Source organism: Mastomys coucha, unplaced genomic scaffold (genome assembly GCF_008632895.1).
Source record: "Mastomys coucha isolate ucsf_1 unplaced genomic scaffold, UCSF_Mcou_1 pScaffold8, whole genome shotgun sequence".
Taxonomy (NCBI): domain Eukaryota; kingdom Metazoa; phylum Chordata; class Mammalia; order Rodentia; family Muridae; genus Mastomys; species Mastomys coucha.
Genome location: NW_022196914.1, coordinates 79011420 through 79020126, shown reverse-complemented (window position 1 = coordinate 79020126; position 8707 = coordinate 79011420). Strand labels below are relative to the sequence as shown.

Here is an 8707-nt window from a genome sequence, read left to right as displayed (position 1 = left end):
CAGAGATCCGCCTGCCTCTGCCTCCCAAGTGCTGGGATTAAAGGCGTGCGCCACCACCGCCCGGCTTTGAGCACTGAATTTTATAAGGGCTGGTGAAACGGAAAACTTCCCTGCCTACAACCCGTGTCTCAAAGCCTTTACTCTGTAAGAAGCCAATTGGAGTTTTATTTATGCTAATATGCTTCCTCCCTATCTGCTTCATTTCGTTTTCCTCATGAGTATCCTGTCAAAAAGTCAGATCTCATAGAAGTAAGGTTGCAAATAAAGTTCCTTATCCCAGTGGTATTTTATAGTTATTTTAAAGAGACACGTTACTTGATGTTAATTTTTAAGCTAGTAGGTATTTCCTCTTTGAAATGCTGAAAGCAGAATCTCATCATCTTTTCGCTGCCACTGTGCTATGGATGAGAAAGCTGTAGTCCTTGGCAACGAATAACTTCTCTCTATGTTGTTTAAAGTGTGCCGGCCGGTCTCCGTTCTTTGGGACGGTATTGTTCCCTGTTGACTGGCATGTGTTTGGCATGGGTTTCATTCCTCTGCTCTGGCCTTGCTTCATGTTCCCAGTATCTTGCCCTTGGAACACTAACAAATGCAGTTGAATCTTCTCACAGATCCTTCTCATCTTTAAAGCTTAAAGTTCTACTTTAAGATTTTACTAACCTTTCTAGAAATTTTCATAAATGCCTTCAATTTTTCTGTTAATGAGTTTATGTTCAATCATAAATTAACTGTTTAAATGTGACACCAAGAGTCTGTTCTTTAAATGTGAATATTGAATGCTTCATCCTGTCATAGAGCTTACATTCTTGGTTATGGATAAGTGCATCATAATATTTTTTATAGTGAAAGTAGAAAATCCAATGCAGAGTTCCACTGGTTGGTTGGTAATAGCTAGTCTAACTGTATATATGTTCATTGATATGTATAGTTAATGTTTGTGTATGATGTTTATTTTATTTGTGGTTTTTTCCATGCAATAAGATTTATATAATATATAGAAATTCTTTTAAGATGAGTTCCAAATTTCTAACATTAAGTTTTTATTGTCTATTTGATTATCTAAAATATATACGCATATTATGTCCATGTGATGTAGTAATTCATTTTCAGCCTCTGTATATCGTAGGTGTTATGTCCATCTTCTTGGGCTTCTAAGTCCACTTGGGCTCCAGGCATTTATCTTCTCACAGTTGTAGAGTCCAGAGGTCAGAGATCACAGCACCAGATGGCTCAGGTCTGGTACAGGCTCCTAATTCTACTTCCAGGAACTTGCCTTTCATTGTTTCTCTAAAGTTTGCATAGAGATAGAAGCATTTCCATATAATCAGTGTTATCTTCGCCTGTTCTGAAAAGATTACTATTCACTGTTTGTCTTCTAAACCAAATGACCTCTTGAAGCCCCAACTCCAGAAATCAGCTCCTGAGTGCCAGGTTGGGGCTTGATAGAGATTTTGGGGGACTATTATGAGGTCCCCATCAAGTGTCCTTAACTTGTAGTTTTTATTTTTTGTCCTTTCTTACTTGCCTTGGGAAAACTCTTCAGAGAAGTGTGCTGGTATAAGGAACCCTTCTGACTAGGATTCCTCCACCCTCCTCCAGGCAAAATCAGTTCTCTGCATGCCTGTCATTCAGAGTCAATCAAGTCCTCAGATAAAGGACACAAGCCTCTAGATGCCTTCTGACACAAACAGGCTTTCCAGTAATGCTAGGTCCCTGGGTTTCAGCTACATGCTGAGGTCCACGTCCGCAGCATGTGACACCATTGCTTCAAAATCTGAAGCTAGTCTCATCTACAGGAGACAAAACAACAAGAACTGTTTACACAATGTTACCCATCAGATTGGTACTGCATGTTCTGAATTCTCCTCAGCGTGTTGATTTCTAGGTCATCTTCTCATAGTGATCAATTGAAACAGAAGAATCCTTGACCATAAGCTATTGTTTTAGAACCTTTATGTTACAAAGGTGCTTTTGAAGAAGAGATAGACTGTGTGGTACTTCTTATAAACTTGAGAAAGTGAGGTTGTGGATAAAGGGTACTTTCCTAATGCTTTCCCGAATGCAGTTGGAGAATTACATGAGCTTAACTTAAAAATAATTAACATTTTCTCGCTCAGGAATACAAGTGTATCGTGTTTAGTCTGAAGAGAGTTTAGAACTTTGTTCATGATTTAACATGTGTGGCAGAAAGGATAGAATTCAAATTTATCCAGGAAACAGAGACAATGGCAGGATGTGTCATTTACAGCTTACTCCCAAAACCTTTTCTGTTCAATGAGCTGAAATTAACCAGGGCGTTTTGGTGTCCCTGTATTGTTTTATGTACTTACATAGGAAAAAGAAAAATGTATTTCTATTTTACTTTTAACATCTTCATGCATACAAAAATATAATCACCAGAGTAGATAATATTTGACATATTAATAATGGGATATAAGATAATACCAAGTTTGAAATTTTAGTATTTAAAAACTTAAGCCTATTTTATCAAATATTCATTTTTTAAAAATACATTACAGTAAAGTGGATACACATGTAAATTTTATTCGAAAAACAGTAATTTTAAAAATTTTCTTCCCAATCTGTATCTTCTCTGCCTATCTCTCTGTACATGGCAACACACATTTACAAATGTAGCACCACTGGAAACTTAGTAGCAGGGGTTCGTGATTCACCTGGGAGTATAGTGTACATCATCTTAAATAAAGGGATAGTAAACAATTCCTAATTTAACCAAATAGCCAGACCATATGAGGATTTCTTCAAAGTCCCTAGCTGTTCTTTATTGCATTTTTACCTTTATTTTCTCTTCATGATCTCATTAATGAATGCACATTATACTTAGCAGCTATGTCTTTTTGCTTAGTATGATGCTGTTTGTAGCTCAGCTGAGGTTCTCTTGTAGCCGATCCACCTTTACATTTTGTCTGATATTTTTTATCACTATTTATTTAACTTGCTCCTGTATTTCCAGTAATGGAGTTGGAAGGATTTGATTAGATTCAGGTTAAGTTTTTTTGGCAGTGATACTTCATGAACAATGCTTATCCCATTTTGTGTAACATCACTTGGCAAGTGCTAAGTTGTCATGAAGTTACATATGCATATTCTCCATCATTTGGAGTGTTTGTGGATAGTTTTACTTTGGACTCAAGCTTGTTCTTTCCTGGTGATATTTTTATTGGTGATTCTAGCATGCTTTCATGATTCTTGGCTTAGCAACAAGCCATCTTCTAATCCTGAATAGGATCAGAATCAAGTACTGTGTCCTTTAATGGGCAAACTGTCTTCTGATCAATAACAAGGTCATTCGATCCCTACTTATTTTCTTAACCTGGTGTCTTGTACACTGGAAAGACAGGAAATACAACTTGTCCACTTAAAACCCTTTAGTTTTCTATCCTCATGCTTTTTAATTTCTTTTGAGGTTACACACATATATACATGTAAGAGAGAGTGTTGTTTGTAAGTTAGTGTAGGAGGTCAACCTAAATTTATTTTAGATCCATTATTATGTCTGCAGATAATAACCTGGGAGACACATCAGAGGAGAAGAGTAAGAAAGAAAAGAGAAGAAGGAGATGATGATGATGATGATGATGATGATGAAGAAGAAGAAGAAGAAGAAGAAGAAGAAGAAGAAGAAGAAGAAGAAGAAGAAGAAGAAGAAGAAGAAGAGAAGAAGAAGAAGACCACCTACATCACACACACACAAAAAAAAGAGTTCTAGATTGGCAACAAATTCTTACTGACAGAATTTGTTCACCTCTTGTTGCTTTTAGCTTGATTTAGATATTCCTGTAGTGGAGAGTTAAGTTTCTAGATTCAGAGAGCCCATTTATGAAATGAGTATGATAGAAACATCTGATTGGGCAAGAAGCATAAGCAGAAAGAGTTTTTAAGTGCCTTTCAGGCTTCTGTCTTGCAAGTTGGAGCTAAGTCATCTTGAAATGATTAGTTCTTTTAATAAAAGTCATGACTATAAAAATGGTATTTCTTTTATTTTCATAAATTGAATCTAAATTATTTACACAAATGAGTTTTGATTTCTCTACTGTTTTGAACCTCTTCAATGTTGAAACATTTTCATTTTTTGAAGATGAACTTTATTTTTGAAAAACAATTGGAATTTGTGAACTAAGCTTGGTGACTAAGAACTGTGAAATAAACAAAATAATAACCAATTTGGTAACAACAAAATATTTTTGCTGAAAGTACACAAAATATTGCAGTGGATAAGGGACCAATTATTGTGTCACAGTTCTCAAGTATTTACAAATATCAAATGCTCATGGTTTATATACTTCATTGGTTTAATATTTATTTAATAATCATATAAGACAAGCACTATATCTTCAATACATCTGTTGGAAAATAAAGACTTTTCTATATCTTGCAATTGAAAATGAATAGGTCTCCCTCAGTTCCCTCTGCTATCTGTTTCCATTCATGGGATCTTTGTCTCTCTAATTTGTTTTTCCTTGCTCACAAACATCCTGTGTGTTGACATGATCCATGGCTCATGCCCAAGGTGTATCCATCAGAAGATTGTATAACTCATCCTCAGCTCATTTATTTAACATTTCCCATTGTCTTTCTTCTGTCAATCAGGACAGCAGTCTTATTTTTATTTTTTATGTAATAGTTACTAATTCATTAATTATACATTTATTAAGTATCTGTTACACACAAGATAGTGCACTAAAATATGAAAAGATGAAGATGAGATCTTTCTTAACCTAAAAGTACAGGCTAATTAGCAAGGCTTCCAAGTAATAAGCAATAATTTAATACAATGTGATAAAGTACAAGTATATTCTATCCCTTAGGGAACCCCATGGCTGACAAATATCCAATCAACTCTTGTTTGCAGGTACTATTTTCTCTGTCTATTCTCAAATAAAATAAATACAATGTTGGTTGGCTTTCTCAATTAATTACTCTTCACTTTACGTTTCATCACCAGCATAGGGTCTCTCACTTCAACCCAGAACTCACTGACTGAGTTAGTCAAGGTAACCCCCTTGCTCCTAAGATCCCATCTTCACCTCCAGTACCAGCATTACAGGTGGCCGGCCATGCACACCTGACATTTCTATAGATCCTGAAGATCCAAACTCCAGTCCTCACACTCACATGTGTGGCAAGTGCTTTACCCATTCCCAATTCTTTCTTTCTTTATTCTTTCTTTATTTTTATTCTTTAATCTTTTTTTATAGTTCAGGCTTCACCCCCCTCCTCACCTCCCTCCTCCCCACCAACTGCTCCCCATCCCATCCCTGTTTCCCCCTTGCCCTCCCCTCTTCCACCCAGGTCTCTCCATTTCTCTGCTTCCTATGATTGTCCAATTCTTTATTTTTATTGTTTGTTTAAAATAGTTTTCTTTAAGGGACTAAGGACTGGGAATTTGACCATGCTCCACAAATTAGACTTAGTACTTCTTTTCTTTTTTTCTTTATTGTTTTTCATTTCTTCTTAGTGGTGTGTATGTGTGTGTGTGTGGGGGGGAAGGGTTCATAAGGATGGAGGAATGAACCTGGGAAGAATGGGAAGTACTGTAATAGAGGTGCATTATGTGAAACTTCCAAATTACCAAGTAAAAAATATTATGAAAAAAATTAGGCATCTTGCAGTGCTGGACTACATCAGCTAACAATCATCCTTTCACAGTCAAGAGAGAAGCCATTTTCATTTTTCTCTGGTAGCTTTGTGAGAACTAAGGATTTTACTTTCCATGTGAGAACACATGTACTCTTTAAGGAAGTGACAAAACTTATTCAAAAGTGAATAGAAATTTGTTTGATCTGAAAATGCAAAGAAATTATCCTCCATCTGTTGCTTTATTTAGGGATATGATTTGAGTTAGATCTGCTTCTTTGCTTAGTTTTTGTTTGCTTTTCTTATTTTGTTTTCTATTAGATTGTATTTTGATATTTTTAACTTGTGGTTTGAGTAGATTCCATGAAATTACAAGATACATACACTTTTCCCTTACTCTTTGGTAAAATGTCAAGCATACCATTAGAACCTTAGACATATTATTAGTCCTTAAGACATCTTTAGGAATGTGGGTTCATATTTTCACTGTGGCCCTTGAGCACAGGCTCTCAATTTTCTTTGGTCTATTTCAAATGTACAAAGGATCTGGTGATAACTGCCTGTTGCAAACCTACCTGATTCCTCGGTCTTTAAAAATCACTGAAGAGAAGCAACCCTAGGTCCACACTGGGAGTGACTGCCTCTGCCTGTTCGTTTTGGTGTCTGTGTCTGTGTGAACCTAGCTTGTCTCTACTCGAGAACTAAATCTGCTTGATGCTTACAGCCCAAGACTCCCCTCCCATTTTCCGTGGCAGGCTACTTACCCACCAAAGGATATGCCCTTTCACCCCACTTCCCTACCTAGTTGCCATCACAGCTGCATATCCAGAGCCTGAGCTGCATCCTGGACCAAGACAAGCTCCAGTACCTGCCCTGGTGCCTTCTGCCTGCCGCTTTCCTTACCTTTCCTAGCCCTCATTCTCCTAGGGGCTCCTGCTCCCTTCTTGTTACTGCTAAGGTTGCCTTCTTGCTCCTAGTTGCTAGGGCAGATGGATCAAATCTTGATTCATCACAAGGCTGAATGAGTGGAAACATTCCTAGGGTAGGAGACCTGTAATAGGAATCAACTGCACTCGGGACTGTACAGCTCCCGGGTCAGGCAGCTGAAGAGAGCACATGTGTCTGTCTGTGGGTCTGCTCTGTGGTACCCACTGTCTGCTTTGTGTCCACCTAGCAGTCCCAGAGGACCCGGAATTCTCCGCTTCCACCACTCACTCCACTGTGGTTGCAGCTGCAGTCCATGTGGTCTTCAGGGTACGAAAGTACATGCTCCACTTGGTACCACAACTGACCATGTGCTACAAACCTGGCAACCTCTCCTTCCTAAACTTTCCGTCCCTTATGTTAATTACCAGACTGTCCTTCGAGGGGTGGGGCTTTCTGGACATGCAGTTGTGACTTAGAGACCAATTTTGAAATGAAGAGTAAGGATGACTCTCAAAGAGTGGGCCTCATCTGTGAGTGCGTGCTTGGAGGGTTGCTTGGAGAAGCACTCCCAGACAGTGATTATTTTGACCTACAGTTCCCTGTAGATTTAGATGTCAGAGTGAAGGCTGTGCAGCTGGGAGCCACGTTTCCTGTTGATTATGTGTTCTTCCAGAAGCCACGAGGCCCTGGGCACTCTGCCAACACGAGTTAGAAGCACCTCAGAATGAGGAGACCATCAATCAGCCTCAACTGGAATTCAAGATGGTTGCCTGCCCTGGCCTTTTGAAATCTTCCGAGGTAACCCCTCCTTTGGTACACAGAACAGCAGACATACAGAGGTGGCAGAACATCTAGGAGCCATTGTGTTCCATCCCTTCTAATTCCTCTTCCCACCTTCACCGGTGGCCTCGCAGAGGAATATGTATGTGAGCCATTCATCACTGTGTTTCATCATCTCCCAGCAGTCCCTACGCCCATCATCTGCTCCTTCCTATCTTCCTCTTAGACCTCTGCACTGGCTGTCTATAGCATTTGCTTTTCCATAATCTATACTATTTATATTAAAGAGGAAAAAATTCTTAAGTCTAAAAAAATTACCGAAATAAAATACTACTTGCTCAAGTCAGTGTTGGGCTATAACTCCCGTCTGAATAATTGCCCACACACAAAGGGAAATGAAGCATTCTGTGTCCCAGCCTCTTCGGTTTTCAAGTGCATGCACGTACGAGTTTAGCACTAGATGATATCAAAGATCTTCTTAGTCTCTAGAATTCTGTTGTTTTTATACATATTGATCTTTTTTCTCACTTCAAAAAAAAATCCTTAATCTTTATTATGAAGACCAACATCCAAGTCTCTATGACAATGAACATGAGAATCGTAGGTAGCACAGTTACCGAAATAGTGACTGAAGAGGTTCAGCATGGTTATCGATAAGCCAGCATCAATCTCACCAAAATGCGGAAGGATTAAGGATCGGTAGTGATTCCCCAAGCGGAAGCTTACGTCCGGTCTTCTGTGATGAGAACAGAGGGATGGATAGATGAACCGAGGGCAGGGATTTCAGGAATCATGTTCCCAACATATTCCAGATCGAATCAAAGTAGGAGGTGGCATTTCCCTACAGGAACTACTATACTGATCCTAAGGATCCAGCCCCCACAAGAACCATGGTCACTCCCTCAGGTATTCAAACCCAAGCAGGAAACTGTCACCAGGTGGCGCCAAACTGCAGCTAAGGTTGAGGTGAATTTGAATCATACAACGTGTATCTTGAGTCCCCATGTAATTTTTAAAATTTTTATTATTTTTGAGTCATGTATAACATTATGAGCAAATTCTGTAAATTCTGCCAACTCATTGGTCCATATGTGTAAAGCTAAGAACCTTCAAGTGTTGACCAAACTAAAGCCTTCCTCCTCTTTTTTTTTGTTTTTGGTCTTGTTTTCTTCCTTCTGAACACACGAGTTCATTCACTTGGAAAGACCAACTATTTGTTAAATTTCCATCTCCCTATGCCTTTGCCAATCCTCTTCTTTTGTCTGGGATGCATTTCCGGCCACGGCCTTTGTGTTCTAGATCTAATTAAAAGCTTTTGCTCTGAAAAGGTCAAACCTGTAGTCATCTCTCCCCAAAGTGTCACCTTCTGTGAACCTCTTTGGATCACTTCCAGCCTTTCAAA

General features: G+C 38.7%; 1 long non-coding RNA gene and 1 pseudogene across 1 annotated transcript in view; both read left to right on the top strand.

Moving 5' to 3' along the window:
• The window catches only part of LOC116083705, a 16074-nt gene extending 12439 nt beyond the window's left edge, over positions 1–3635 (top strand). Inside the window, exon 4 of the long non-coding RNA XR_004115883.1 lies at positions 3524–3635. This is a non-coding gene — a long non-coding RNA (uncharacterized LOC116083705). The remainder of the gene's footprint in view (positions 1–3523) is intronic.
• Positions 3636–4837: 1202 nt separating this feature from the next.
• On the top strand, positions 4838–7237 carry LOC116083327 (annotated as a pseudogene).
• Positions 7238–8707: the final 1470 nt, after the last annotated feature.